At 40.7% G+C, this 14,017-nt stretch overlaps 1 protein-coding gene across 11 annotated transcripts in view; it reads left to right on the plus strand.

The window, feature by feature from the left end:
- camta1a (calmodulin binding transcription activator 1a) overlaps nucleotides 1–14,017 on the plus strand; it is a 636,729-nt gene that overhangs the window by 269,951 nt on the left and 352,761 nt on the right. The window lies entirely within an intron of this gene.

A 14,017-nucleotide genomic window follows, 5' to 3' on the forward strand; every position in this document is an offset into this window, starting at 1 on the left:
ATATTAATATAAATATGTTCCTGCTTTTGTTGGAAGGCTTTCTGTTAGATTCTGGATCATGGCTAAGATATTTGATTACATTCAGTTGCAAAACCTTAGTGAGGTCAAAATTTCCTTTATCACCACTCTAACTCATCCTCAAGCTCATCCCCAACTCTCTCCCAAAAATATCAGGTGGAGCACCATCATTACAGTACCACCAATGGTCAACGCTGGGGAAATGTATATAACCCTCCAGGCCACATCTGACATTCAAAGCTTTATGGAAAAACTATATATTTTTTTATATGTATCTTTTACTTCCTACAGTATAGAGTTTAGCAAAATAATACACTTTAAATTAAGCACAATACAGGGAAACCAGTCCAAAAAGTCAGTAAAGGTGCTTTAAAAACAGCCTGTTTAAATCAACATCGTTTAAATGTTTCTTTAAAGAGCCTACACCTAATATAAAGACCTCATACCAATTAAAGGGCAAAGCAGCATGAACAGTTTAGGCACCTCTTTCTGCCAGTGCATGCCAGTGGCTTACAAACACACACAGACATATTGAAGAGAGAAAAGCAATAGTGGTAGTGGCGGCAGCTGACCATCAACCTCTCCCTAGTCTAAATGATGTCTTCTCAAAGGACGGTTTAATTTGTATCCCAGACAGCAAGCCTGGCACCAGCCGCAAAACAATCTTGCTAAGTGCCAACACTCCCTCTCTTTCTCTTTCTGCCTCTCTCTCACTTTTTCTCTCTCTCTCTTTTCCCTCTCCTCCCTCTTTTCCCCGGGACACCATGCCTCCCTTTGCATCCTCTTCTCTCACATCTCTCTGTTACTGCACTTAGAGCACAGGCCATGGAAACAAAAGGCCAGACAGGCTGGCTGGTGCATTGTTTGGGGGGGCTGGGGGATGGTGGGGTGGTTCAAGAACTGAGAGAGCGAGTGTGCCCCTAGAGGAATGCTGCGAGACTCTGGGAGATGACCAGCATGCAAAGCAGCAGGCCTTAGCCAAGGACTGACCACCAGCTGGAAAACATCTAAGCTATTCGAGATCGATTCGGAATTGATCCCCGGCCCTACTGTATGTATAATGTAGGCCGGCGGCCCACCCCGCTGCTCGATTCTGGGAAAGAGATCCGAGCCACATGGACCTTAAATGCAGAGAGAGGTAGAGGGCAAGCTGCCTCAGGTGGGTTATAAAAGCAGCGAGAAAGGGCCCTCCTGTTCCATCCACTGATTTCTTTCCAGGGCAGATGCTTGCTCGGTGCTGACAAGGTACCCTCCATCCCGCAAATGGGCAACACGTCCCGGTGCTTTCTGTTTAGTCGGCAGGTTGGTGGCCAAAACTTTTCGGAAGGGCTGTGAAGCGGTAAGCATCGCAGGTATTAAAATGTGGTGGCTGGGCGCTCGCAGAGGGGCTGTAAAGCAGAGCCTGTGGCGAGTGGTCGTCCTGCAACGCTCGGTGCATGGATTAATGGGCAGGGCGCTGGAAGAGAAGAGCTTTTTAACCCTGCTCTGGGACTCGTAGAGCAGCACCATGCCATGCTAGCAGATGCCAAGTGCAGCTGTCAGAAAGCAGAGTGCCTTTGTTGTCTCGGCTCTCTAAGACATCTCCCCTGCACTTGTGGCGGAGCGCTGGAGAGCTCTACTAGTTCCTACACTTTTTTTTTTTGGCAAAATCTTCTTTCCAGGGTGTGTTTTGGGGTTTTAATAAATAAGCATGTTCTTGGCCCCATTTTTTGAAGATTGCTTGAGTTTGATCCCTGGTGGTACCATAGCCCCTCATGTCTGGAAGCCCAAGACAGTACAATTAATCTTGTTCTTCATCTGGATGGGTTGTTTTGGGTGATCGTCACTCTTCTCATCACTCTGTGAGATTATGATGCCACACTCTAAAAAACAGAGGTACGATATGAGTACTTTTTTGTACTCAAAGGTACACTCTTCATAATTGTACCCTCAAAGGTACAATATTGGTCTTTACAGGGTCAGATTTGTTCCCTCTGAAGTACAATGTCTTTCCTGACAGCATTAAGTACAAATTTGTACCATTTAACTAGAAAAAAGGTACATTCAGTATTCTGTATCACTGTACTGATAAACAATATATATTTTAATTGCACTTTTTTTTTTTTTTTCATTTGAAAGCCAGACAATTTTGGATTATCAAGTTTTTGACACATATTTAGTTGATGATAATGTTTATAATCTTTATAATCTATACTGGCTCAAAAAACATGGGTACAAAAAAGGACTTTCACTGAAAGGTACTTTTTGTACCTCAATATAAGGTACAGCCCCAGCGACAAGCTTTGTACCCTTTTAAGTACAAATCTGTACTTACTTTTCTTTTTGTACAATATGGCTGTTTGTTAGCTAAGAGAATTGAGTCTCCTCCAAGTGTGTTGAGCTTGTTAGTGGCGTTATTAGTGCATCAGTGTGGAATAGAGTATCCCATTGTGATTCTATTGTGTAACAGCAACATCTGTCCTTACTTTTCCTTGTTAACCCAGACTTATAGGTAGCAGTTACTTTCCTTCAACATACACTATGCTTGAAAAACCCGTGGCTGTTGTGAATTGGCAAATATTGCATTTAAGGATAAAAAATAAACATTTTTAAAAATGAGTGTTTTCTTTTTTGTTTCCCAGTAACTAATATTAAATCTCATTAGGGGACTTTAAATCCACTGTTTTCCGATGTCATCCTTGTTTGACCACAAAGAGCAGACCACTCTACTGATGCACAAGGGGGGAATGGAAGTGAGGTCACTGGCACTTAAAAGGAAATTTGAGAATGCAGGGTTTAAACACAAAGTCCACATGTCAGAAGAAGAGTCCTGTACCTAGATAATGCTTTTTTTCTTTTTACCTCAAAAACTATATAAACTTACCCAAATCATCAAAAGCCCCAGCACACTCCAGCTTATCCATTTCCAACAAGATTTCTAACATTATAGTATAATATCTAGTCCTTACAAGAAAAAAAAAGACTTTGCAGGAAAATTGCAAATACAGTAAAATTCTAATGAAAACATAATATTCCATTTCTGTGTCTAAATCATCTCTTGAAAATAACAACACCTGGCATGTTTAACTGTCTGCTATATATCCTTTGTCATTTTAAAGTGAATAAAGGTACATCAAACCATCACATCATCTTATAAAAGCTAAACGATGAGCTGTTCCTTGTCACAGCCACGTTCGTCTTACTCACTGGAGGGTTTAGATCTCTGCAAAGCTGCTAAGAGCAGTACATAAATACATTTTACTTAACTTTATTGTACATATTGACATTATTTTTTTGGCAAAAAATGCACAGAAGTGGTACCTTGAGAATAATGCTACATCCCATGCATTTTATCCCCTTGTTCTAATGTCACCACTCATCAGCACTCAAGCTATTTAGGTACTACCTGTGGGGCAAAGGATTTTCAATAAGTGCTTTTAACTATAGTTTGAAAAAAACAAACCTTGAACCTTTAAAAAGAAGGCAAGGTGTATCAGCAACAGCCAACATTCAGCCTTCTGTTTCTCTGCAAATTAAAATAATCAAATTCCACAAAACAGTAGAACGCAAAGAGAATAGAAGTTAACTAAGCATTCTTCTAGGTATCCATTTCAATATGAATTTGTCAGTTGGTAATGTAATGTAGAAATGGCAGTTAAAAGGAATGGTTAAGGTCAAGTTCAGGTCTAGAAGACAAGAAAACATTTTCTAAAACCTTGAAAAAAGGCAAAGGTGTAGAAGAACTTCTTTTTAAGTTTGAGCAGCCTTTTTAAGTTTAAAGGCAAGTGTGAAAGTAATGATTGTTTCCACGAATTTAAGAATTTAAATGTACTTTGAAAGAAATCTACATTTTCATAGCTCTCTGAATATGCTGTCTGTTCTGGGTTTGGTGGAATTCAAGGCACCCCGGCTTTTTTAAATGATACGACACGAAGATGAAAGAAATCCTGAATGAGATGAATCAAATTTAAAGGAGAAGAAAGGAAACTTATTGCTCTGCTTTAGTGTTGGAAAACAGCTTTAGATGTGCCGTATCCATTTCATTTCCGCAATCTCCCAAAGCCAACCGGACGTGCCCATTTTTAATGAGCTGTGCCAGGGGCGGGAGGCTTTGTGGCTTTTTCTGAAGATTGTGAAGCCCTTGACCTTTACCGATTCTCCAGTCTCTCACCTCTCTCTCTCTTTCTCTCTCGCTCTCTTTCTCTCTATGTCATTTATCCTCTCATCTCTCTGTCCTCCCCTCATGCTTCCTCAGCATACCCTCCCTACCATTTTTCTCTCTCTTATGCCTAATTGCGTTTCTATTTGCCCAAAGGGATGCCTTGGTAGCACAGTCTTCTCCCCTGTCCCCCGCACCCCCTTCCCTCAAATCCATTTGCACCCTGTCCCGGCCAGGTCGGTTTCATGGGCTGCCCTGGAGGAACTATCGCATGACCTCGCTTCCCAACAAAAAAATAAATAAATAACTGTAAAAAAGATAGGGATCCTGGGGAGCTCAGTCGATGGAGTGGCTTTCCCCTCATATCCATCTTTCATCAGCCCCTCCCTCCCACACTTCCTGTTCTTCCTCAAGTACAAACAAGGTCACAATCATATACAGCAAGTGCCCATTTAAGTTCAGGCATTGCAATATATAGATATTCACATATGTACATCACATCAAAACAGCATGATGATATAAAGTCAAAGTTTTGTAACATTTTAATTGAGTTTCTTAAAAAGTTGTAAACTTTTTGACAATAGTCATCATTAGTTTTGCTGGTTGGCAAATTTTAAAACTTTATAATTACTCTATGCCTGAGTCCTGATTCAACAGATATAAATTCATCTTAAATATGATTCTAGAGAATGCTTAAGGTTGTGTTGAAATGTTAAAGCATTTCAAGAGCTATACGAAAACTTTCACAAAAGGCCTCAGACCATAATTAACTTGGTACAGCTGGCTTAAATCAATAGGAAAGGCAAGATGATACAAATGTTATATTCAAATAACTTTTTAAATGCTCTCAATCGGCAGAAAAGGCATTGTCTTAAAGGTGCTATGTATAATTCTGGATAATGATTGTTTATATTTGCCCCTATTGCCCCTGTAGTGTTGTGTTGCTCAGTCCAAGTCACTTTGTTTGTTTCCCATTAACAGAGGCAGCACTAAACACCAGTACAAAACACCAGACATTTTCCAGCATGCAAACATACTGTGAGCAAGCATCCGTCAAATTTAGCAAAATATGTGTTGAATTTAAATATAGCACCTTTAAAACAGCACATTTAACAGCTGCAATTAAAATGATTGATTCCAAAAAAGCAGGAGAAGGCTATTAGAAGACATCAAAACACTTTTTAGATTGCCATTTTCTTTGTAATGTGATTAAGAAATGATGGTTAACAGGAAGGATGGGGTCAAGTTGAGGTCAGAAAGACAAGGAAAACTTTCTTTAGAAACTCATAATGATTGCTAAAAAGATAAGTCATACCCTTGTTAGACTGCAAAAGGCTTTCTAAAAGAGTTGGTAGAATCTGGAGTAATGGTGCACTATCCTACTGTGCAGCGTGGAAGTAGTTTAGTTCCGTAACCATTTATTTTTTTTTCTATATTTGCTATAGTCAAGCTAGGAATAGTCAAAGATATAAATATTGCTAAAATATGTTATGGAATATTTAACTTTATGCCTTTTGGAAACAAGGTCGCTGAGCTATACAAAGTAACATAAATTTTCACCAGGGATGCCCAAACGTGTGCATGCTACTCAGTGCACGTATATGTGAGTAAACAAACATCCTTTGTGCTGGAATCTATTTTCAATGCATTTATCTTATGTTTTAAAAAGCTCTCCCTATCCCTCTTTATGGCTGCTGCAGATCTGGGTCTTATTGGTATCTTTCGAGCATAGCAGAAAGCATGAAAGTGGGTTTTAGCGCAGCTCTTTCTAGAGCGCAGACTTCCACTGATGTCTCAGAGACTGAAGTGAGGTGCCGTGTGGTTTGAAAGAATGAGGTTGACATATATGCTACCCACGAAACTGCACGCTGCGAGTGATGAAAGCATTTGATCATTCTTTAAATGTCACTCTTCATTTTTCCCATTACCGTTTTTCTTTTTTAATAAGCTTTAAATTTTACAAATTAAACAATCGAAAAGTGCTGCATCAGGCATTACGGTGCATTAGCATTCAAATGGCGAGGTCCTTTTTTTCCCCCTGAGGATTTTTTCCTCCTGAGCTTTGTGCACGATGGCTCTTGGGAGGGGTTAGTCATTATGGATGGTGTTTAGAGACAGGTGTCTGATGCCTGCTGAGATAATGCCAAAAAAGATGCCTATCTCCTCGTTTAATGGAGCAGCTACAGTTGTTTCAACTGATCAGCTCCGTCACTCCAGACGGCGAGTTTTGATCCTCTTAACGCGCCTCTCCGCGGGCATCAATCAAACTATCAAACGAAACAACAAACAGCCACGCGGCGGGTCAGCTCGGGACAGGCGCGTGCCTGCGCAGGAACGCGCCCCCTCATCTAACACGCTGCCAATCCAGCCGGTGACGTATTGTTCTGGGAGAAGAGATGGAACGTGCCACTCGCACTCAGACGCTCGCAATCCAGACACTCAGAGATTTGAAAGCAGACAAAGATTGGGTTAAACCATGCGTTCTTGTTGTTGTTGTCGCGTCGGCTTCCGCTCTCACACGAAGAAGGTAAAGGTGGAGTAGGGTGGTGTGGTGGGGAATGCGGGAAGGACTCAGTCTTGAGAAGTGCCTCTGTCTCCTTTCATTTTAAATTGCCATACGTTTCCTCTCAGACATGCTTCCTCCAAAACCTACCCACTTTGCTGCTGCCAGGAGTGACAGGAGTAATGTTGTTGGCCAGCGTCCTATCAACGGCGTCTCTGAAAAGCGCAACACCTTTTCAGAGCCTTTCATTTTAGCATTTGGATGACATGTCAAAATGACACCTCACACGGGTGGGGAGAAAAAAGGTGGAAGGGGAAGAAAATAAAGGAGAGGAGCTGTTTGATGTGCACTAGATCTCCGTGTAGAGGTGACACCATTTAGCATATTAAGAGCGTTTTAAACAGGTGCAGGTAGAGCCGGTGCTTAGTAATCAGCTTTTCTGATGTAAGCCTCTGATACATGGATTTTAGAGACTCCCCAATGTCAAAGTCTTCATTTCCTTTGCGCTAATGCTAAGAACGGGAGGGTTCGAGATAATACCACACACACACCCTGGGAGCTCAGTGGATTCTGAGTTTTGTTCCTGTTTTAAGAAGGTGATTTGCGTCCTTTGAATCACAAAGTATCCTGGAGATACCTCCTGCGTTGCAGTTGTAATGACTGCGGTTATGCACTTAATAATCAGGATTGCTATTGTACAACTGCCTGACGTGTTCCCGTCTAAACCTGAATGGAGTATCCGGTGAACAATGAAAGATGTGTAAGTGGGAGAAAATGAGAGAGAGAGAGAGCGGATGAGCTAGAAGGCAACAGTGCAGGCGTGATTGTTCAGAGTCCGTAACGTTCCGAGTTTCTCCGGACCGGCTGAGCCGCAGCAGGAAGAGGCAGGCAGTAAGGTCAGGAGATACAGGAGAGTTCAGAGACAGTTGACAGCTGCTGGCCTTTGATGCAACCATCAACGAACAGTTGCAGGGCTCCTGACAACTGTGTCCAATCAACCCGAAAGTACGCTAGCCCGCAGCCCCTCCCCGCCCCTCATTATAACACCAAACAAACTTTGTCTAATGCAGCTGTTTAATGGCGCTACGTCTGTTTTTGTTTGTTTTCTCGCCGTAAGGTTATTGCACCTTTATGGTTGATCAGGGGGTTGGAATAATCCTCGACATCTGTTCAGAGAGGAGGTTAGTCGGGCGGGGAGCGGTGGGGCTGGGCTGGGCTTTTATTTACTGGACCGGGCCTCGCCTCTCATCCCTCAGCTCACAGGTCAACGTTTTGACTTAATGCGAGAGTGATGGAGAACGGTGGGTCTCTAATGGGCCTCAAGGTCACAGAAGGATCTTTGCCCCAGGCTCTCTCTCTCTCTCTCTCTCTCTCTTTCTGTCTCTCTCGTGCTCTATCTCTTTGATTCACCACACACACAGGGGGCCCCAGGAACAGGGCCACATTTTTAAGGTTCATGCACTGATTTCACCACTCTAGTCCACTCACTTTTTTTTTATCAGAGCTTCCGCTTTACATTCACAAAATACAAAGCTGAAAGGACATTTAATGTTGATTAAAGATTTCTATGGCCCTGACACAAAAATGAGTTTTTGTTCAGTTTGGGAGTAATCCTTTTGCATATATAGAAATACAGCTCTGAAAAAACCAAGAGACCACTTAAAAATTATGAGTTTCTTTGATTTTACCAAATTACAAATCTCTGGAATATAATCAAGATGACCAAAAGCCATAAAACCAAGCTGAACTGCTTGAATTTTTGCATGAAATTATCCAAAAGCAGTGTGTAAGACTGGTGAAGGTGAACATGCCAAGATGCATGAAAACTGTGATATATATATAAAAGCCTATATAAAAGATTGGCATAAGTGCCCGATGCAGTCTGTTAGGTAAAAAGTTGTCTCCTGCTGAGAGTCTGCTTTATGTGATTGGCTGGCACTTCTCACCAGCTTGTGTGAGTGTGTGTTCAGTGGTGAATGTGATGAGTGAAATAAGCAAGTTGCTGCTTAGCATCCTTAATTTAATCTTTTATCTTTACCTTTCTTTAGGATTCTACTACTACTACTACTGTTATGATCAGATATAGGTGATTGTAACATCCAAACCCCTCAGTTTGAATCTCCACTTTCCCTCCTTTCCATTACAGTACTTTTTTACAGCCCAAACAGATGTGAATCGATAACCACCACAAATTTGAATGGTCATGACCGAAAGACTAAAGAAAAGAAAGAATAAAATCTGATCTGTGCAGTGGAGCTTATAACTTGAACATGGCCAAATTCAGTGAAGTGCCTCCTCATCCTCTTTGCCAGGACAGCGAGCGTGTGCCTGATGATAGAGAGCAGAGCCGGCCCTCTGATTCACCGTGGCAGGCTTCCTCCTTCTCGTTCCACCATCTCGTGGTGTCATCTTCCCCTCCAGTCATGATGGCAGCAGAGCAAGTGTTAATCAGGGTGGTACCATCTCTCAGCCAGCACCTGCAGGCCAGCAAGCCACAGTGCCAGTTCCAGCCCTTCTCACACTGGCATGGCAAGCTTGGCACCTGCAAACTCCTGAAGCTTCCCTCCAGGACGCTCTGGTGCCCAGTGGACCAAGATGAAGCAGTTAACGCCCATTAGCGTGGTTTATGGAGTGCCAGGGTGTGCCATGCACCTTTTTTGGTTGTATGAAGCTTGAGTTTATGTGTATTTCGGTTGTATTTAGAATGTGAATGTGATTTCTGCCACTTCTGTCACCATCATTGCATCTTCTACGACACATTCTACAGCACAAGATAACACCTCACAGCGTATATTATATTGTGATTTATAAACATAATGCATTAAGAGCTCAATAATTTTCACTACAGCTGTATTATTTTAATGTGTAGATCATGAACCACATTCAATTCTTCACTTTTATTAAATTAAAGTAAATTAATTGATCACTCATTCCCACTGTAAAAAGATAAGAGACCATATCAGTGGCGTATAATAATATGAGTGATATAGCCTGTAGCCGTATATTATGAATGTTTGTAACTTGTAAGCGTGAGTGTTTAGTGTTTTTGTGTATATGTTTATTTTTATTATTATTATTAATGATTAAAAATTTTGTTAAATGAGATCAATAAGTTTAAAAGTCTTGGCCTCCACCCATGCGCTGAGCATATCGACTGCGCCGTAATTGATTTATATTACTTGAGTAAACTCAGTAAGTAACTGCCCGGCCGAATATGTGAGAAAACGAGTGTATCGATTGACGGCGTCTCAAATTAAGACATCAGAGGTGCTTAATTATTTAAGTGGGTTATTTAAGCGAATCAGGGGATATTGAAAAAGCCTGGCAGTGTAATGATATGCAAACTGCTCAGAAACTTTTATTTTTTGTCACGCTACGTGACGACACCTCCGCTCTCAGCCTTGAGCTCTGAATGTTTTTTCTGTCTTTTTTTTCGAGATATGTCTGCTTTGCATTAGACTGACAGAAGCTCAGAAACTCCTCTGCATGAAGAGATCAGAACCAGGCTGAACTTTTCCCCTCGTACTGTCAACAGCTTATTACTCTGCTGAGCTGTCGCAGTAGCACAAATGCAGTTGCTTTCTCTCCCATTCAGTTTGTCAGAAGCTGTGATTTCTGTCAGACGCAATGTTCTGAACTGATGCAATTTAAGTCATAAGGATCTTGTGTTTTCCACTTTTTGTTTATTCCGCTCATCATAACATCTTAATTCCCGCAGTATAACGCATGAGAATGGCGAATAATCTGATTCCTGTTGATAGCATCACTCATTCTTGTAGCTTTCTCCGCCTGCCTTTGTTTGAGTAAATGACAAATGCCCTGGGTGAGAAATGAATGGTTGCCTGTCACAGGTAATCATGAGGTTGTCTTTCAGGCTCCAGCCTGCTTTTATTTCCTATGATTAGCTTTGTGTGTATAGTTCACTCTTGCTCTCGTCTGCTTTGTTCTGTGACAGCTGTGACGGCATCCGCACTAGAAACTGCAATGAGCGCAGTCGTGTTTATTGTGTAAATTTTGGAGTCAATTACTTTTACACACTGTATCCGACTGTAGTACCTCCTAGTTTGGAATCGTGTAAATAGAGCGGAAAGTGGAGTGTAATTATTGTTTTGCAGAGGATTGCAGTAATTCAGCTTGGGATGGGTTCTGATTTTGACGTATGTGTTTAATGATATGCTCAGTATCAGTCAAAACCTGCACAACAATGCCTAGTGTCTTGTTCCATAACTTTTTCCATGTCACATGATACAAAAACTAAAGAATGCTACCTGTTGTCACGGATGTAGGCGAACGTAAATGCAGGTTTAATTTTAATAAAAATAAACAAGATGAACAAAAGCAAAACAGAAAGCAAACATGGGTAGGAATAACACAAAAACAAAAATAAACAAGACTAAGAAAACTAGACTGTGAAAATCAGAAAACTAAGAAAACTAGGCCAAAAATACAAAAAATAACAAGACTAGATTAAGTAGACTAGATTAAATAAAACTAAGAAAACAAGAAACACGAGATCTAAGACCAGACTTAGAGCACACAAAGCATAAAAAATACTATGGATACAAAAATACAAAAGACTCAACAAGAACCACTACAACATAGGGGCTTATACACACAGAGAGGGTGAAGAACACCTGGGACTGGTAACAAAGGGGCGGGGTTACAAACAAGACTGGAGGGCACTCTAATGACAGGGTGATGCTAGGGTGGAGACAGGACAAAAACACAGGGTCATGTGCTAGTGGAGCACATGGGGAAGAAAACAAAACAGAAGAACAGAGGAAAGGAGTAGAAAGGACCAAAAAAAGAAAGGACATAGGGTGTGACACCTGTATTGAATGTGGATGTGATTCCTGCCACTTGTCTGTTTGCATGGACAATTCTAGACAGATACCACTGTTCACGATCATTCTTTCCATGACATATTACTGATCACAATTTAAAACCTGACAACTTCTATCGTGACTTCTTTAAATAAATTTTGTCTTAAAAGCTTTTAAAATATTTGCATAAATTGTATTATTCATTACATACTGAGAACTGAACCACTTTAAATTTTCTGTTCTATTAAGAGCAGCAACAAACGAGTGACAGAAAGCTTTTTGAAACATTTTGGATCATTTTTGATCTCTCATTCACACATTAAAGGGATGAGAGACCCTAACCGTGACATCAATGAGGGATACAGCCTGAAGCTACCTGCATGTTGTTGCCTCATCTCACTGTCAGCAGAATTTTTTGGTCTCTTTTTACCTCCCGACGGGTAACAGCTCTTCAAAGCCATCCTGACTCATCTGCTACTTCTGGGTCCATATGGATAACAGAACAGGCACAGAGCTCAGTGTTGTTAAATGTGTTCAGTCCCGCTTTGAATTGAACATAGACATAAAGATTAGGCCTAAATGAAGGTACCCTACACTTTTGCCCTAGGAGAGGGGCTCAGAAGGGCCCTCAGAATGTAGGGGCTTCATGCAGCTTGCATGGTTTGAAGATAAGATGAACAAGAATAGGATGCACATATTTTGTAGAAGCAGAAATCATAAACATAATTTTACAGTGGAGCCACTGGACACTTCTCCTGAAGATCTGGTTTCCTTTGGTCCAAATCTAACACATTTCATTTAGCAGAAAGTAGATCTTTGTGTGCACAGTTGGTGACTGTTTCAGTAATATTTAATGTAGAATAATGGAGACACTCTTATACCACAATTCTCTGAAAAAAAAAAACACATTTCTTAAACATTTCAATGGTCTAGGGGTATATAACATTGCTGTGATACATTTTTAGAGTGGAATATGAAATGTTAATGAAATTGGAACAGTATTAAATTGAATCGTTCATGTCTGACTTGTATAGCTATTTGTTGTGCTGCCCTATTTAAACGTAAGTCTTGGTTTCCTTTGTGGTTTCTTCCTCCTTATCTTGATCTTGTTTTGTTTTTTTTGCCATTTGCTCAAGCCTGGATCTCTGTAAAGCTGGTTCGTAACATAAAATGTGGATTGTTTTTAGCACTCGGTGGCGGTCTCACACATACATAAGTATATAGGGCTCTATCGCACACCCTGCGCAAGGTGTGTCGAGGTGCTCGTTGCTATCTTACCCGCCAACGGTCTATTTTCACGCCTTGCGCTTGTGCCATTAAAATAGTGTCGAAGTTTAGGTATAAATCTACACCGATAGGCATGGTGGTCTGGAAGTGTGGTTTGTGCATGTAAATTTCTGGCGTGTTTTTATCTTGGCGGCAGTGACTGATTAAAACCCTAACAACAGTCAGCCGCCCAATGCTATTTTAGCCATGCAGGAGCACCATGTGCCCCCCTCAGCATGTGTACATCCCCTCTCATTTAACGCACACATGGAGGCACTGCAATGTAAATCCAGCTTTTACATAAAAAATAAACTGAATAAAGAATAAAATAACATTGCTGTTCCTTTAAATGAGCTGTTGGTGTATCTTCATAAAGTGAATACCCAGGTCAGTATACTCTGCTGAGACACACAAAAGCTCTGCGCTGTTAAGATATGAACACACAAAAGTCAGAGCTCATCTGCCTCTTAAAGGGAAGGCCTACTGGCACACTTAATGGCACAAGGCGTATTTTGCGCTCTCACAATACCAAAGACCCAACGACACACCCTAAATCACAATTGTGATGAGACAATTGTGATGAGTGATGCACAATTGACCAGTGCACTATAGATCACTAAAATAGGGCCCATAGTGTAGCATAGTATTTTGTATCAGAGCTCTACTATATAGAATTACAGCAGAGAGAGCCCATACATGTCAATCTACAAATTCATTTTTACACCCTGTAGAACCTTGTAATTGGCTACTTTAGTTTGACTTTATTAAGAGTTTATTCTCTTCCTCTTGTAAGACATTCCTTAAAATTCTAAAGCAACAGCAGCAATATACCTGAAATATATAATAAGTCCATATTAGAAGATAAGCACCAGTGCTGATCTAGTGTGTGTGGCTTGGCACATCCCTAGTTTTTCAGTTCAGAATGGAATCAAACAGATCATTATTATCAAGGATATTCTTGTAAATTGAATAGCAAACACCAGCCTAGGCTGTCTAATCTGATTCCTGTTGTTTTGGAGAAGAGTTTCATCTGAGCACCACAGTCTGGCAGACGCTCTTCTTTTGATGAAGATGGTTTGATACTAGATGCAATATCTTTGTTTCATGTGGCTCGGAGAATAGAGTAAACGTAAGAACATTAAGATATTACATTTTACATGGTTTTATGAATGATAATTCCATTCCTTTATTTTTATTCCATATTGAATAAATGTCAATTCCATTTAAAATCCATGTCTGCTGTTGTTAAGTTATTATATAAAAATAACA

This window comes from Astyanax mexicanus, chromosome 13 (assembly GCF_023375975.1).
Source record: "Astyanax mexicanus isolate ESR-SI-001 chromosome 13, AstMex3_surface, whole genome shotgun sequence".
NCBI lineage: Eukaryota > Metazoa > Chordata > Actinopteri > Characiformes > Acestrorhamphidae > Astyanax > Astyanax mexicanus.